The sequence below is a fragment of the Lissotriton helveticus genome, chromosome 7 (assembly GCF_964261635.1).
Source record: "Lissotriton helveticus chromosome 7, aLisHel1.1, whole genome shotgun sequence".
NCBI lineage: Eukaryota > Metazoa > Chordata > Amphibia > Caudata > Salamandridae > Lissotriton > Lissotriton helveticus.
Window position 1 is genome coordinate 832810062 of NC_136068.1, and position 18682 is coordinate 832828743.

At 47.6% G+C, this 18682-nt stretch overlaps 1 protein-coding gene and 1 pseudogene across 1 annotated transcript in view; one reads left to right on the forward strand and one right to left on the reverse strand.

Moving 5' to 3' along the window:
- The window catches only part of LOC144767115 (proton-coupled zinc antiporter SLC30A2 pseudogene), a 32152-nt pseudogene extending 23836 nt beyond the window's left edge, over positions 1 to 8316 (forward strand).
- The window catches only part of ADAMTS2 (ADAM metallopeptidase with thrombospondin type 1 motif 2), a 1744160-nt gene that overhangs the window by 1339967 nt on the left and 385511 nt on the right, over positions 1 to 18682 (reverse strand). The window lies entirely within an intron of this gene.

Consider the following 18682-nt stretch of genomic DNA (forward strand, 5'->3'; position numbering starts at 1 on the left):
AAAAAAGAAAAGTCAAAACTGTACCTACAGTTTTCCTACCTTTCAAGGGTGCAAACCCCTTGATCATCTCACCTCTTCACCCTGTTGCCCACCACTTTGTTAACCGGGAAATTTGAGATTCAGTTCCTCAAAATCTCACTGACTAAGATATGCACTTGTATGTCTTATGATGGCATACATCATAAGACATAGGCAAAAGTACATACAGTAAACTTATTTAGCACACAGTAAATTAGCACTATATACGTTGAGCCCTAGGGGCGTAGCAACCATATATTAAGAAAGTGGTATAAGAACCACGACTGACATAGATACAAGGCCTAGAGCCTTCAGTGCCACTGGGGCCAACAGGAACCACCCAAAGGTAGTGACACAGGGGACCCACGGGGGATGCGTGTAGTGTCTAAACACAGCCGCGAATCACCATTAAGTTCTATGGGGAAAGTCGCGGTTGGAAAATTACAGATTAAGGATACTTGGAAGAGGACTTGGAGAAAACCCCTTTAGAACTAGCAGTTCTAGAGTCAATACCCACTGGAGCACCGGAGTACTCGAGTTCCCTCACCCAGGGAAGCCGGGTGCATAGGTGTCTTTTGATGTTGGGTTTTGTTGTCGTCTTCTATGGCGAGCTGCTGCAAACTGCTGCTGGCAATCTAGTCGAAAGTGTCGGGATGGATCCAAGGGTGGATCGGAGATCTGAGGAACCTGAAAGCAGAGGGGACAGAGTCTGGGTCACTCGACCAGGAAGGCGATGAGCGGATGCCCACCGATATCGGGTGCTTTCAGATGAAGAAGGTGAAGCTTGACTCTTCAGCCACGAGGACCAGGAGGTGTAGACGAAACCAGGAGCTGGATTCAAGCTGCCCACAAAGGATGTCGAGTGCTGTGGTGTCGGTATCCGGATTGGACCCAACAAGCCTTGGCAACAGCAACCCACGCAGAAAGCAAAGACTGGCTTCGGTGCAGACCAGAAAGGTCTGAGGGACTCACCAATCATTGGGAAGTCAGAGCACGTCTGGAGCAACCAGGAAAGCCCAAGAAACAGAGGAGTTACCTTCGTGGGGACCCACCAGTCGATGGACCAGTGATCACGAAGGAGCCTCGAGTGGAAATGCTAGAAGCAGGCCGGAACACTTGTGGAGTGTAGGCCCACAATCTTCGGTGTAAATGGTGCTCAGGGATTGGACTACAAGTAGCCCAATGCACAACTTCGGGAAAGAAAGGGAAGTTGATGCACTTGCAAATGTGCACGGTGTCCAGGAGTTCCTGTTCCACGTCTCTCGTGAGGATTGCGGGTCCCAGCTTTACTGGGATCTCGTGTCGACCTCTCAGAAGTCTGGAAGTCTGTGTCTTGAGTCACACATCTGTCAGGATCCGGCAGGAGTCTTGGAAATGCAGACCAGCAAGATGCTTCTTTGGTGCCTGTTTGAACAGAGGAGTCACTCCTTGACCCCAAGGGAGATTCTTCCATCTTCTAGTTGAAATAGAATGTCGAAGTTCCAGGATTTATTTTGCAGAGTTTCGTCCAGGTGTAATCTGAAGTCCCAAGGAGTGGGTGCCTATACTTATACTAAGCTTAGGGGTTGGACTTACACTGGAGACCCACCTATGGGAGGGTCAGGGAAGAGGGGTGGTTACACCCATTCTCTTTGTCCAGTTTCATGCCAGAGCAGGGGCTGAGTGCCCCTGCAACCGTTTTGAACTGGGGTGTGCATAGGTACACCAAGTGTGCCCCCAGCACTGTCTGAAAAGCATTCTATGAATGCACCCACCCAGCCCCAATACACTAAAGCCTGTCGGGAGGTGGTTACACCTCCCTGTGACAGGAAACCTATTGTCCAGGCCTCCCCTGCTAGAGTTTTGTCCAGCAGCAGTAGGTCAGACTCGTGTCTGTGGCTGCAGCATCCATTTTGTGATGCTGGGGCTCTTTTAAACTATTAGTGGTTAGGTTAGTGTGTACATGTCTTCTCCCTCTAGAAGGGTGGAATTCTACCCTTGTCGCCAGGACTAGCGGGTAGGGGGTAGGATTCCAAAGTGTTTGACACCAAACACAACATGTTTCCATGCAGCCATTCCAAAGTTAGCATTTACCGCAAGGTTATAATACACTTAAGAGTATATGGTCTGGCTGCGTCACAGAACAGCATCAGAGAATAGATTCCAAAAGCTGCAGAGGGGTCCTGCTCATGCATGGGCACCCTTTCACACAAAACCAACCTCCCTGCCTTCAGGATTGATAAGGCCTGCCATAGGAGTGACTTATAGGTTTATATGTGTCAGTGATTAAAGGTAGATATAGGTAACCTATATCTTAGTAAGGGGTACATGCACCACCTTACCCAGGCTGCAGTAGCAGACCTGCGGTGCCATTTTGGAAGGCTTCCCAGGGGTGGCATACTACATGTTTCAGCCCAGTGTAGGCCTCTGGGGTGCCTATGCCCTTAGTACCTAAGGTACCATATACTAGGGACTCACATGGGTAACCCAGTAACTAATCTGGAGTGTACCTAAAGTACATGCATTCAATTTAGAGAGGAAGCAGCTAGGCTGGGGTCCTGAATAGCAGGGCCCCAGTCAGACTAATGTCGAAAAACAGTGAAACACCAGCAAAAAGTGTGGGTAACCATAGTAAGCAGATCCTACTCTCCTCTTCAGTTAGGAAATAGAATTAAAAAACCTTAGAAATTCACTGAAAAAAACAAACGTTACAGGGACGTTCTAGTTAGGCTCAGAGCTCACTCATACAAAACTATTGAAATTCAGCAGTTATAATTACCTGAGCTAACTATAACTTACGCCCCCACAATGCACTGCTTATGACCTCACATATTACATCACTCATGACATGGTCAGTAACATCACTGAGGACAGCTCAAATAACATCACTTATGATCAAGTGAGTGTAAGTGTTTTCTAAGCGTTTATGAGTTAACCATATATACTAACCTACTACAAAAGTTCAATTAGTATCATAGTTGTACTCCTGAGTGATACTATTTATAACATATGTGATCTGAGTGGCTGTGTGTCTGTCCGTATCATTGTGTGAGTGGGTGTCTGGCTGTATGGTTGTGTGGGTGGGTGCATGACTGGCTGAGTGAGTGGGTGCATGACTGGCTGAATGGCTGAGTGAGTTTCTGACTAGCTCTTTGGGTATGTGAATAGTTGTATGGGTATGTGAGTGGGTGCCTGAGTGGTTGTATGGGTGTGTGAGTGGTTTTGTGGGTGTGTGAGTGGGTGTGTGAGTGGCTGTATGGGTGTGTGAGTGGCTGTATGGGGGTATAGGTTGATGTGTGAGTAGTTGTGTGGGTGAATGAGTATCTGTGTGAGTGGCTGCATGGGTGTGTGAGTGGCTGTATGGGTGTGTCAGTGGGTGTGCCAGTGACTGTATGGGTAAGTGAATAGGTGCCTGAATGGCTCTATGAGTGAGGGGCTGGGTTTGTAAAGGGGGTGTATGGGTTAGTGAGTGGCTGTGTGAGTGGATGTTCGGTAAAGTAAGTTGGTGTGTGAGTGGCTGTATTGGAGAGTGAGCAGATATGGGGTGCTTGTATGGATGTGTGAATGGGTATGTAAGTAGTGTGGGTGTGTGAGTCAGTGTGTGAGTGCTTGTATGGTTGAGTGAGTTGCAGTGTTGAGAGGCTGTATGGCTGAGTGAGTGGGTGTGTGATTGGCTTTGTAGGCGAATAAGTATGTAGGTGAGTGGGTAAATGTGCAGCTGTGTGAGTGACTGTATGGGTGAGTGACTGGTTGTATGAGTGGCTGTATGGGTGAGTGACTAGTTGTGTGAGTGGCAGTCTGAGTGAGTGGGCATGTGAGTGGCTCTTTGGAAGAGTGAGTGGTTGTGTGAGTACTGATATGGGTCTGTGAATGGGTATTGAGTGATTGTGGGGGTGAGCATAGGACAAGGACGCAGCACTGTGTGCTCCTGCATTTTCCCTTAATAAACTTCAAGTATGAACTTCACTTGCCTTGGATGACTTTATCTTCCTGTTACACCTGGCGACTAGTTACTTGGCAGGAGCCAACCATTTTTGAGCTTTTTTCCTTTGGTGCACAGGGGAGCTCAGCGCTGTGGTTGTGTTTGTGTGCACCGCAGCAGCTGCTTTATTGCCACTGCTGCCTCATCGAGGGTTGGCCCCTGCGTCCTGCTGTTTGGGATTTTCTCATATAAAGCTTTCTTGCTACAGCCGCTCCATCCGCATGTGTCATCCATTGAAAGGACGAAGGACTCTTTTCACCCTATTGCCTGATCTGCATCATGTGACTGGTGACATTACGACGCAATGTGTGGCAGACATCTTGGACTGGGGGCACAGTTCATTGCTACTAACAGCAAGGTAGTGTTTGTATTGCATTTTACTGGCTATTGGGTTCATTTCAGTAAGTATTTCAATTGGATTCTCCTGCACTTCAGCTTCTTCTTTGACAACTTTGTGGCACTGCGGTAGATTGAATTTTTCTTGGAAATTCAGTATTATTGGATCTACTTGTGCTATACTTACTTTAGAGTAATCAGTATCATGGCAAACACCATACAAGTTGTTAAACTGACACCATTTTTAAAAATATATCTGGTAAACACCCAAAACTTTGGTATTGTTCTTTTGAAAATGTTGTTGTTGCAACTGACGCAGAAAAATATTCTCCTAAAAGAAAGCGGACACTGCTTTTCAGTTATCTGGGCAGTGAGGGGCAGCAAGTATTTGACAATCTGCCATCGATCAATTCACTCTCTGGTGATGCTAATGACTGAAATGTTTACACTGAGGGAATTATGAGATCGAATAAGAAATTCTTGGAACAGCGCAGCATCTTGTTTAATTCCTTGAAAAGAAAATAGGAAGTAGTTGAAAGTATTGAAAACTACATTTTGACTGTTAGAAATATAGCATCTAATTGCAATCTTAGGCCAACTTTAGACATGTTTATTGATCAAATGGTTTACAGTTGTTCAGAAAAATCCAAGAGCGGATTTTGAGGTATAGAGATTCTTCACTTAGTGAAGTGATTGATATAGCAATAAGAATTGAATGCAGTATTGTCTCTTCTAAATGTATTTCTAATGACGTACCTTATAGCTCTGTGATTAATCTAGTCCAGGGGTCTCTAACCGGTCGATCGCGAGCTACTGGTAGCTCGCCGAGACCCTGTGAGTAGCTCGTGCCGAGTGCTGCTCAATTTAGTAGCCCATTGGTTTTATTTTGGCTATTTAGGCTTATTTCCGTGTCTGTTGCCCGCCCTCACCCAACGCAACTGCTCCAATTGGCTTGCGCTTAGCTGGAAGTGGTGCGGGCCGAAGAGGATGACGTTCCTCTCCTGCAGTCTCGTGACAGGGCGCGCGCAGAATCTCGTGATGACTGTTTACGGCTTACCCCGGCACGCGCCCCCTGCCTTTACCTTACTGGCACCACACTGTCCATTGTGCGAGTGCGGAGCTCAAGCAGGCGTGGCAGGGCGGAGCATTGTGGAACAGTTTGCAGGCCAAAAGAACTGCCGGGACCCGCGGGTAAAACCTTCCACACCAGATTAGCAGCAGGTAAACCACAACACTCTTAGTTAGGTCCCAGTAAAAAGAAATGTAAAAGAGTGAAGTCATACCATGCATGGATGTACAGGTGCAAGGCGAGTTTTAGGCATGAACCTCAGCACTCAAGGGAAGGCCCAGGTATACGCCGTGGAATAGTGACGAGGGCCGGGTGCACCGAGGGATACTGAGTGGTGTGGCTGTTGGAAATATGCTTGGGCCCGGTAAGGGAGAAACAATGGGCAGGGGAGGGTCAGTGCCGCGAGAGAGAGGATCAGTGGAGGTCCTTGAGGAGGGTCAGCTGAAGCGGAGGAGGGGACTTTGCAGCCGGTGCAAGAGTTTTGCACCCCTTCCTCCCCCCACACACACACCCTCCTCCTCCTTTGCACATGCCGGGCTCAGGCACTATCAGCTCTGCGACCACAGCAACAGCGGGACAGAGCCAGAGAGGGACGGGGGAACCAGAGCGAGACTGAAGCAAAGCAGGTCAGGATCAGGTCTAGAGATCCGTAGTCCGCTCGGGACATATTCCGAGCCCAAACCCGCACTGAGTTAATGTTAAGGCGGTACAAGCACTCGTTTACACGGCCGAACCGGCAACACCGCGGCATGCAAGGCATGCAAGGCGATGAGGAGCGGAGACTCCTCCAGTGCCAGCCCAATAACCAGTGGATATCTGGCACAGAGCTTGGCCTTGGCGATTATGACCCATGCTGCACACCTGTTGACTGATTTTGCCAGCATGAGGATCAGTGTCTTTGCGCTACTATGGATGTCATCACAGCCAGCAACCAAGATCATGACCATGAGCTTTGGCTGGCACCGAGCTGAGATACTGGGCTGGGGGCTTTGCTCTCAGTTCTTGCCATCTGGGTGGTGACTGGAGTCCTGGTTTACTTGGCAGTGGAGCTGATAATCTCTGGTCTTGTGACTATGAGATTGAAGGAGGTGTTAAGAGAGGGGCTGGAAAGAAAGAGAAAGAGGGATGGACGATGGAGAGAAAGAGAGAGAGAGGGTGGAGAGAAAGAGAGGGGCTGGAAAGAAAGAGAGAGAGGGGATGGGGAGAAAGAGAGGGAGGGGGGCTGGGGAGAGACAGAGGAGCCGGAGAGAGACAGAGAGGGGCCGCTGGAGAGACACAGTGAGGGGCAGGACAGAGAGGGGGCAGGAGGAGACAGAGGTGCCAGGGAGAGACTAGGACGCTGGAAAGAGCGTGAGAGAGAGAGAGAGGGGCCGTTGGACTGAAAGAGACCGCGAGGAGCAAGAGAGAGAGGGGCTGGGGAGAGACATTTGGGGCGGAGAGAGACAGTGAGGGGCAGACAAGAGAGGGGCTCGGGAGAGACAGTGGATGCGCACAGATACCGTGAGAGGCAGGACGGAGAGGGGGCCTGGGGGAGACAGTAGGGGCAGGAGGAGAGAGAGGGGTTGGGGAGAGACAGTGGGGATGGAGAGAGACAGAGGGTTTGACGAGAAGATTGTCGAGATGTCACCGACAGACTGAGGGTGTAGACCGGGAGAGAGGGAAGGCAAGGACAGAGTGAGGGAGAGCCAGACACAGTGAACAGGGCTCAGGACAGGAGCAAGGGCAGGATAAGGGCAGTGTAGGATTAGAGAAGGGGCAGGGAGCATGGGCAAGGTGCAGTAACAGAGAGCGTGTTCGGGAACTAGGACAGAGTGCAGGGAGCAGTGGCAGAAAGGCAGACATGTTGGGCAGAACAAGGGACAGGGGGAGTGTAGCGATAGAGGACAGTGGTGAGCAGGGCTGGGTGCAGGGACCATAGCCATGGGTATGCAGTGAGTAGGGAGTGGGACGGAGGCAGGGTGCTGTGGCACAGAGCCGGACAGGCAGGGGGTACTGGAAGCACGGAGTGAGATCAGGAGAGGACAGAGAGCAGAAACAGGGGACAGGGTGCAGGGGGCGATAGCAAGGGCATGGAGCCGGGCAGAGAGAGGGCACCGGAAGCACATGGTGAGAGTGGGCAGGGAATATTATGCTGATCACCTCACCATTACGAGCAGTTAACATCGTAATGGTGGATTTTATCCTGCATCAGACCGGGCCTGGTCCCATAGTTATGGCCCTACAGAAGGATCACATGAACATTCGCACAAGACCACCCCCCGAGAAGGAGCAGAGCACCAGTGTGCGAGCTACCTTAATTCATGTTGTGGGGGACCTGGTGCAGAGCGTTGGGGTACTGGTGGCTTCTTAAGTCATCTACTTCAAGCCAGAGTATAAAATTGTGGATCCCATCTGTACATTCCTCGTCTTCTCTATCCTGGTCTGGGGGCCACATTATACTAGCCATACTGAGGGATGTGCTGCTCGTACTGATGGAAGGGACTCAAAGGGCGTAGAGTAGACTTCAGTGCTGTGAAGAAATATCTGCTGCGCATCCCGAGACTGAAGGCGCTGCACAGCCAGCACATCTGGGCACTAACTGTGTCGCAGCCAGTGCCATCGGTGCACATTGCGATCAATGAAGATGCTGATGCCCAGGTATTGCTCAAAGAAGCCAGCACCCAGTTACAGAGCAAATTTAACTTCCTCACCACGACAATCCAGATTCCACATTGAGAACTACTCGGAGGATATGAAAGACTGCTCTGAATGTCGAGACCCTCTGACTGAAGACTCCCTGTTCACCCTTAGCAAAGATGCTCGCTTGATAGACCTGTGCAACACAGCTGTGTGTGGGAACAAGTCAGATAGAGGTGCAGGAGGCCTTTTGACAAAAAAAGGTTGTTGTTACACTGATGCTAGCTTTCTGACTCCTGCCTTCACTTCAATATAACATCCAATAGTTGTCACCAACCTCCCCTGCCATGCCCCATTTAAGATTCTACCTCTCAAGCTGGTCCATTCTGAACCTGTGCTGACTGAACCAGAGGTGGGCTGGACCACAATGTGCCTTTTCACTGGCCTCTGTGCGCTCTTCAGGGACACAGACAGCTCTGGCCTCCCAGCTCTGGCCTCTCCACAGTGAGGCCTTGACTGGTGGGCTGCTTTTTATTGTTAATTTTTCTGATAGTACCAAACATTGCCTGCTGCAATCACAAATAGCCAAGTAGTCTTCCATACCTTGAAAAACACAGTCCTACAACATTTCTAAGGTTTACTTATTTTGCAAATGTGGCCCTCTTTTTTTTTGCTATTTGATTTGCCTGCCCTATATTTAATAACATAACAGGTCTAGTTGCAAGGGGGCGTGGTTTAGACGCCGATGGCGGAGGTCGCCTGAGCACTCGGCTCCGCGATCGAGCCGTCATTAATCCTGCATAAAAGGCGACAGCCGATCCCTGACCCACAAGAGACCGCGTGGGAGGGGACACTCAGCTGGCGACAGGCAACAGAATCCCCCAGCGAGGCCAGCGGACGGAGAGAGGGGCCGTGCGAGCTCCGATGTTCCTGGACGGCGCCGCGACCAATATGGCGGTCGGGTGGCGCCGAGTCCTCATAGGCGGCCGGCAGATCCACGGAGCCTGAGCCTTGTGCCGGACCCCTCCAGACCGCTGGCGCGGGGCTCGACGGCAGCCCGGTCAACTGGGGGACGATTGGTGACTCCCACGCGGCGGATCCCATACACGCCCGCCGCGCGGTCCACACTGAGGGCTGTACGTCGGGCCCGAGCCCCGAGAAGGATGTGCCCGCGAACTGTTGGGAGCTTGCGAAGCTGACCCAGGCCCCGGAGAACCATTGGTGTGAGCGGCCCCCCCGTCCCTCCCCCTCCTGCTGAGAGGTTGGACGAAACGTCCCGACCTCCTGGGCTGCTCGCGCGGTGCGGATACCTGGAGATCCGGCTTGCGGTCCCCCGGGGGGACGCCCAGCGTGCCGACCGTGGCTAGGATTGACCACTGTTTGGATTAAGCTCGGGGCCCGGTGCCTCCGCCTTATGACCAGTTGACGGTCGCGCCCCCCCCCCCCCCGGCAGCAGAACCTGGTGGAGTGTGCGAGAGCTGGTGAGGCCCTACCGCCTGCTCCTGGAGCTTCAATTGTGGGCCACGGGCGGGGCGGAGTGGCGGGGCCAAGCGATCGGCACCAAGCGCCTTATTAAGGCCCAGGAGGGCGGCGGAGCGTGCTGGGGACCCGGCGCGAGGTGGGGTGGTGGCGACGGCCTCGAAAATATACTGTGGAGCTGAGCTTAATGTCGCTGGGGGCGCTGGGAGAACCCCTCACCGGTGACCGAACCACGAGCAGCTGAAGTAGACCTTTGGCTGGACTGCTGGCGCCATTGCCTGGAGCAGAGGCGGCCTGAATGTGGGCTGGGGCGCGTTGAGATCCGCTGTTGAACCTGGTACAGACGCTGCTGCTGACTGGACCGCCGCCCCGGGTGGAGATACCCGCTAGCTCGGCTTGCCACACGCTATAGCCTTCTGGTACCGGGAGCTTGAGAGACTTTGATTACTATTGCCCCAACCCAGCGCTCCTGCTCTACGGGGTGGATGAACGGATGGTGGGTTCCTCGTAGCTGTTCTTTGGAACTTGGGAGAGCAGAGGCCCGTTAGTCGAGGTGAGACTCGTTAAGATACGCCTGCCGTTGGGCGGATTGTCCCTTTGCTCGCTGTGGTCAACGTTGGGCGCCACGACTGAGATGGGGAAACCGAAAGGAGCCAAGAGCAGCACCCAATCTACATCGGATGGGGAGATGCCGGACAAAGGAGAACAACTGGACCCTGAGACGCCACGAGACCCGCACCTCCAGCACCAACTGGACAAGATTTTGACGGCGATAACAGATACACGAGCGGCACTCCAGCAAGACATAGCACAAGTTGCAACGGGTCTCAGACTGCTCAGGGCTGATCATGGCAAGCTTTCTGACAAAGTTAAGGAGGTTGAAAGTGCGGTTCGTACCCTGGAACCGGCGCAAAGGTCACTCTCGGCCACTATGACGGACGTGCTGACCTGAATAGACGCTCTGGAGAAGAGGGCAGAGGACGCTGAAGGGCGCAATCGCCGGAACAACATCCGAATAGTGGGGTTACCAGAGAAAATTGAAGGGGGAGATATGGCCCGCTATTTGGAAGAGTGGCTCCAGACGGTGGTGGCTCCAGAGGGACTATCCCCCTTTTACAGGTTGGAACGGGCGCATAGGGTTCCGACTAGGCCGTTGCAGCAGGGCCGCCCCCCGCGCCCAGTGATTGCGCAGCTGCTACACTACCGGGACAGAGACCTGCTACTTCATAATGCCCGGTTGAACGGCCCCTTTCAGCTGGAAAACAGTAAGGTCAATATCTTCCCAGATTACACTTATGATACACAACGCAAAAGAGCCTCTTTCTTAGCGATTAAACGAGAACTGAGAAGCAAGAGTATACAATACTCCTTATTGTTCCCAGCCAGGCTCCGAATAATAGTGGATGATACTACCAAATTTTTTGATACACCAGACGAAGCGTGTAACTGGCTGGAACTGTACAGAGCCGGAAAGAACGGCCCTGGCTCACTTTTTACAACAGTTCCTGAGGAACGACCACGGCGGCTACGCAATGGACGCAGAGGGCTTGGGCACCCTTCAATACTGGAGACGGCGGCGGAGAGGCGAGGAGTCCTGGAGGTTGTGTCCAACATATCGGGGTCACAAGAAGCGCCCTTGACGGAGGGCACGGAGTCAGGCAGAGTTGAAGACCGTTCGGACACGGAGTACTCCGAAACTGACAGTGTGCCCTTGCCCACGGTCACTCCGGAGACGGCTGAAGCACTGCTAGATGGACAATGAAGTCTCTTGGTGAGCTGTTATATCTATGGAAAGAGGTTTTCGCGGGAGACTTACTGTATGTTACGAGAGGGGATTATTAACCTGCTAATAGTTGGGTGGAGGGTGAAGCATTGAGCTGGCCATATGTCATTAGAGCTCGATCGCACACAGGAAGTTTGAACAGAGGGCGGCTTCCAGTCGGCGCTCGACCCCCCACATTGCCCCTAAGGCACACCTGCGGTGACTACCGTCGGGTTTATCTGATTGTTCTTTGGGTGAGTTTGGATGGAAACTAGATTGCAATCTTTGGGTCCTGTTCTGGGGGGGTGGAGGGGTTTGGAAATGTTATTTTGTTAGGGGGTGGGTACACCATCGGTGCAAGGGGTTTTGTATGTTTAAACCAAGTGGAATTTGAGTCGTGGAGGGAGTACAGGGCATTGTGGGACAATGGGTGATGTATCTAACTTGAAATGTATTACCTGGAACGTGCGGGGATTACACACTATGACAAGACGACACAAAGTGCATGCCTACTTAGTACGCAGAGCAGTTCAGATAGCATTACTGCAGGAAACACATCTAACAAAGACGGAAGGGTTAGCATTACAACGCAGGTGGAGAGGTCAAGTTTACAACACCACATATTTAGCTTATGCTAGGGGCGCGCTGATTTGGATTAGAGCTGGAGTCCCTTTTCAGGTGACTAGACACATAGTGGACCCTGAGGGGCGGTTTGTGGCCATAGCCGGTAAACTGGGAGGCAGGGATATAAACATTTGCAGCATCTACGCACCTAATGTGGACCAGTTGACCTTTTTCGCGACACTGTCGGGCTCCCTGGCCCACTACTTAGTGGGACCACTACTGATGGGAGGTGACTTTAACTCGGTGGTAGAGGTCGCCCTTGATAGATTCCACCCCCCATTGGTGGACTCTCCAACACACCGAATAGCCACGGGTAGACTGGAGTGGCAGGCAAAGTGGGGTCTGACTGACATTTGGCGAGTCCAACACCTGCATACCCGAGATTACTCCTACTTCTCGGGAATGCACGAGCTCCATGTGAGGCTGGATGCGCTCTTGTGCTCTACAATGCTGGCACCCATAATTACCAACACCGAATATCTGACGAGGACGATCTCAGATCACAATCCTCTGCTAGCTGATGTACGGTGGTTTCCGGGTGCCTCCTGTGTTCCCACATGGAGATTACGCCCCGAAATGCTAGAGGACCCATTTTTCCACAAAGATCTGGGAGAGAGGATCACTGACTACTTTGTATGCAGCTAGGAGGTTTTTTAAGTTACCAGAGTAATTAGGCGCACAACCTGAGTGGCCGCAAAGTAAATAGTGATATAAATAGGATGGTATAGGCAATAGGGCGAGCGGTAATCCCTCACAACCGCTCAAGGTTGGACCAAGATGATCCACACATATAGCAAAAACCAACAAAGCCCCTGCGCTATACAGAATTATAACATTTTAGTTAACGTTGGTGTCTTTAGAGATGATTGGTTGTATACATCAACACTTTCGGAGTAACTTTTTGAGAATTACAGTCTTCAAAATAGAACTATGAAAATTCAAGAAAGACGTTCTGTTCTTGGTGTGAAGTGTCAATTTATTATTCCTTTAGTTAGGCCAACACGTGTTTCATCGCAGGGAACATACTGCGAATCTTCAGGGCCTCATGTAGACACGGGCAAAATTGTGTTGGTTATACCCGTTTAGGGCGGTGCTTCAATGTGTTTGTTTTCGGGTGCTCAAAGATTTCGAAAAAACGCTGTTCGCGTAATGGTTGATTCTTGTTCGTTAGTGAAAGGAGCTTTAGCCGGGAGGAGTCGAAAAAGTATATATAGTAATGTACTGGTATCACTTAGCTCCGTTTGGCAAACGGCGCCGGGAACCTCAAGAGGGAGCATTTCACTAACAAGGTGTACCCGCCTATGTGATACCAGTACATTACTATATATACTTTTTCTACTCCTCCCGGCTAAAGCTCCTTTCACTAACGAACAAGAATCAACCATTACGCGAACAGCTCGACTCTGGTGTTCTTCTTACCATTATTTCAGATCAACTTTATGTGCAACAATGGTCTGCCAAAGTGCAATTTCAATAAACTGACATTTTCCCTAAGGCTTAGTGAGATGGTGATATTGATATGTTGGTTTACTTCGTAGAGAATGTGTCTTGTTTGAGTAGACAGATCTAGACCAAGGTATACATAGCCGTTAAGGGCAAAGATATTGTGGGTTGGCAGGATTTATCACTAATGGGCTTACAACTTGTCCCTGGTTCAGAGAATTCTGTAAAGATAAATGACACACAGATTGCGTTTGTAGGAGAAGATGACAGTGACCTACATAAGCTTTTGGGAACATTTCCTGAAGTATTTATTTGAGTTGAAAATTGGAAAGTTCACCAAATTTCAATATGCAATAAAACTCAAGCATGATGCCATTCCTGTTGCACATAATGTTAAGTCAATTCCTCTAGACTTAAGGAATGATTTAAAACATCTATTAGATAAATTAGTTCTGAAGGTTTAATTACTACTACAGATTCCTCAGAATAGGTCAGTACCATTGTAGTTGTCCGCAAGAAGAATGGAGGCATTCGTCACTGTGCTGACTTACGCACCCTCAATAAGAATGTAGTTCTTATTTCACCCACCCCTAAAGAATGGCTTACACACATTGGGAGTTCACAAATATTCAGTCTCCTGGATTTAAAGTCTGCCTCCCATAAGATCCTTTTAGCCTCGGACTCTTGTGATCTTACCACCTTCGTTACTCCTTTTGGGGCATATACATTTCTGAGATTACCCTTTGGCTTGTCCTCAGCGGCAATCATTTTTCAGAAGTTTATGGAAGACCTTTTTGGCAGGGATTGGTGGTAAGCAGGCTTATCAGGATGATGTTCTGATAGTTTCTGAATCAATGTCAGAGCATATGGTGATTTTCAAAGATGTGGGTGTCACTCTTGGGTGTGACAATTGCAAGTTCCTAACAGATTACTTGGGTCAAACTATCACCTCCAAGGGAATTAAACCAATTTTTTCCTCACACAAGCTATTGCGGAGGTTCCGTTTCCAAAGTAAAAAGACACTCTAAAATCATTTCTAAGCATGAGCAAATATTATTCCAGATTTGTTCCGGGATGTGCTCAAGTGGTTCAGCCTCTACACTCTTTGCTTAAAAAGGGGGTACCTTTCAAGTGGGAAGCCATCTCTGATGAAACCTTCAAAAATGTTACAGAGTTAATTATCAATGCACCAGTATTATCATCTTATATTTTAGGACACAAATGTTTCTAACTGTTGATGCTAGCCAACATGGCCTTGGTGCTGTGCTTGTCAAAGGGTTTCAGGTAAAGAGCACACAATTGGTTTTGCCTCTAGAAGCCTTAAACAGGTGGAGGTTAACTACAGCACAATAGAGAGAGAAGCCCTTGCCTGTTTCTAGGCTGTGGAAAAATGTAAGATGCTTCTGTGGGGAACGTAATTCGAGAGTTTCATTGACCACAAGCCTTTACTACATCTTCTCAATGGCAAAGGAACTGGCAAGGCATCTGCAAGATTAGTGAGACTTTTGTCACGCTTACAGGAATTCAATTTTCATCATTAGGTACATATCTGGGGGGCGAAATGTCAGCGCTGATTGCCTTTCGAGAAAGCCCTTGCAAGGTACTGTGCAAGATGATGCACAAGATGACGAGGAGTGTGTGATTGCAAGTGTAGAAGACATTGTGAGCGGACATACTTGCTATTGCTGTGGAGATACTTTTGTGCATAGGGTCGCTAACTTACCAGGCTTTGCCCCACCTTTGCTGTCTACCATGACGATACCGTGCACTACAATCAATGCTACATACGTTCGATACATATAAGAATTTTCATTGATTTTGAAGTATATACCACAATACTTATGGACCATCGGGTACAACACATTAACATTTTGGACTTCGAAACACGCAACCGGATGCACTTCTTGGACAGTTCTACATTGGAGTATACTGCTTCATTATTCCCATATTGCCTTGAAAAAGTGTGAGTACAGACGAAACACGTGTCGGCAAAATCGTGTGCTGGGAATCTTTAAGAAAGAAATAAAAGACAAGGAACTATTAACTGTTGACGCTTTTGGACTGTCTTTACGCTCTGCATCTTATCTGTCTGATTGGATTATCCCTATGTGTTTAGAAATATATTGGAATCTAGATTGTGCTTAGTATTTATCCTACACTGTATTTGGATTGGTAAACAGTGTGATGGGTGTGCTGTAACAGCTTATGTTCTTGTGTATTGCTATGCATGTTTTCGTGTAACGTGCTGATAGCACCTCTAGGTAGTAGGTGTTTTAAGCTACTTTAGCACCAAGCTGCAACTTCAGCATCAAAAATAATTCACGCTCATTATTGTCAGTTACAGACACGTTGTCCTTATTGATGTGAGGTTCCTTCCCTCATAGGGAACACTACTACCTATTGTTTTTTGCGCACAGTGTAGAAGATGTGTTAGATTCTGTACATGTGGTACATTATAAATATTGGTTGGATGCCACACAACAGGATGAACTCTTACATTCAGCAATGGAGTTAATAAGAAAAGGGGGGCGTAAGGAGCGTTCTCTTCCTGTTCCTCTCAAATCTTTTTCATATGTGGCCACAGAATTGCCTATTGCTAAAGGTGTTCTTATGCGTGCTGATCTCTGTGTCCCAACAGTATCTTTGCATGGTAAGCTCATTGAAACAGCACATGAAGGACATCTAAGGGTTTGGTAGGATGTTTAGAATTGTTAAACAGCACTTTTGGTGGCCCTCAATGGATGGTAATTTGACACAATGGATCAATAGATGTCAGACTTGTTTGCTCTCGGATAAACATTGGAAAACGTCTCACACCCTTTTAAATGTTGTGCCCGATAAAGTTTAATTTGAAAAAAAAACTGACATTCGACTTGCAAACAATGCTAGAAATGTACCTTTAGGGTGCATTTAGAGCTGCTGCAAAAATGTTTTCATTTAAATATGGCACAAAGAAAAATGTGCCTATGCTGAGAAGTGAAAAGAAATACTTCTTAAATGTACAACTACATACATATTAGCTTATTAATACTTTAATAATGTTGGGGAAATGTACTTTAGTGCGTAAATAATGAAATATTAGTGTAGAATTGTTTTTACCAATCTATTATTCTTAAACATATATATTTTAGGGCTTAGGAGTGCCTATTCATTTCAACTCTTGCACATAGCTTAATAGACACTTGTTTGCCTCTGCTTTCTAAGCAAGCCGTTGTCCGTACACTGAAATACGTAGAGCATCCTTTAACTTCGGTAAAGAAGGTTCTCATGAGAACTTACCTCCATGAATGCATATCTGCAATAGTGTTAAACGAATTTACCAGCGTGAATGTGTACCGTGAGAATCGTGGGAAGAGACACCAGAAGTTTGACAATAGCATTAAATAGAAGAATATTGTTAGATTAGAAGAATCAACTCACTAATAATTTTGTTAAAATATTTCCAGATTTATATTAATGGGTGTTCCTAGCTAGGTAGGGTAGATAGAACTTTGGAGGAGCCTGAACTCTGATAGATCCACCATCCCTACCTTGTGACTCTTCTCCTGAAGAGTTGTATTTGCTTAATTACTGATAGCTATTGCTAAAGGTAACTTACTTTCATTCTTAAATCTTTTCTTTAGATCGATGCTACTGCAGAGATCATCTTATTGCTGATGGTTGCTACTGCAACTGTGGCGGGACTCATCTGAGTTCCCAGAACGACTTTTCATGGGAAGTTCTGTCTTACTTCTATTTGCTCTTATCCGAAAGGAACACTTTATGGGTTCTACTTAAGGTAGGGGAGGTCCTTTAGTTAGTTTAGTGACAATTTTCTTTATGGAACACTGTGTTCTAATTTATGTTGTCACTAATCATTCTCTTTATTGATTTCGGTAAACTGACAAATCTGAATAAAACAACAAAAACAATTACTAATCTTTAAGATAAATAAAAGTGTTGAAGCCCTTTTAAACTTATCATTGACTGAACATCTAAGATTCTGATTGTCCATGATATGTACACGATTCATTTTTTATTTTAGCTCCTATTCATCAAACGGTGGAAAAGGTCCATCAACCTCGTTTAATGTCATGAGGATTTCCTGAGGACGAAATCTATAAGTTGGGTGTTAAGTTTTGAAATCATACTTGGAAATCCTCAGACTTTCCAGCTTGCCTCTACCAAATGAGGCTTGGTGCAAACTTGCATCACATTTTGCAGGCCTGTTTGATCTGTTGCCTGCTGACAAAAGGTATCTGATGGTCTTAATAGACTACTATTCAAAGAGGGTTTACTTTGACTTTACTGCCACACCCAACACCATGGCAGTCATCACGTTTTTAGGCATGGTCTTCAATGTTGATGGCAGTGAAACTCATTTCACGTCAAGCTACATGCCCAAATTCTTGTTCTCTCATCACATCAGACATTTCAGAGTGGCTCTGTATTATTGAAGAAGAAACTCTGGTCATATCTAATTATTCCACACTATACCACTGGGATCTATCCTTTCTGTCTATTGGTTAAAGGGATCTCTGAGCAAATGTGTCCTGATTGGATTAAAGATTTAAGTGTGAAATCTATCTGTTGTGCATGTACTGATAAGAAGAGAATGTTACAACCCACTTCTCAATGACACAATATGCAAAAGATGTATTTTGACTCTAAACACAGAATTAAAGATCAATATATTGTGGTTGGGGTTGGGTTACGATCAAAAGCCCAGGCAAAGTTAAGAAAGGGGTGTCTATTTTTTTATCCCCTGTTCAAGTCTTGAAAGTGTCAAAAGGTTCTTAATTTCTCAAAAAAAGGGGGTGATGGAGTAGGACGTGTTTGGTCAAACCTTCTCTTGAAGAGCAAACAGGATTTTGTCTAGTAAACATTTTCAGTGTGATAGTCTAAGTGATATTTCTCATTGGACCTCCAATTAAATGTTGTCCAAGGACACTATTGTTGACTTGATGCATGCTAATTCACATGCACACCCTGGTTCATAAACATCTAGTATGATAGCTGCTAAAGAAGCTCTATTGAGGCTTTCTTAAGACAGGGTGAGCATTCCATGTGACACCATGTGACATTCCATGTCACAGGTATTTTGCAGAGCAAAATGCATGCAGCATTAAAACGTAGTCACACAATATTGTTGTACCTCCGAAAAATAAAGATTTTATTCTCTATTAGTGTTTTCGGGATAAAGTTATTTTTGTTTTATAAGGGGAAAGAAGAGGTGCACAGTTTATTAGTCTCTTCTTTGGTTCCCTACATTTACTTGGCAAACATGTGCACAAGTGTTGTTGTGGTTGAATATATTTGCAATGCCAGTTATGAACATGCTGTGCTTTGAGATGTTGCCCATGGCTGCTGACTCACTCTGTATGTGCCAAATGCC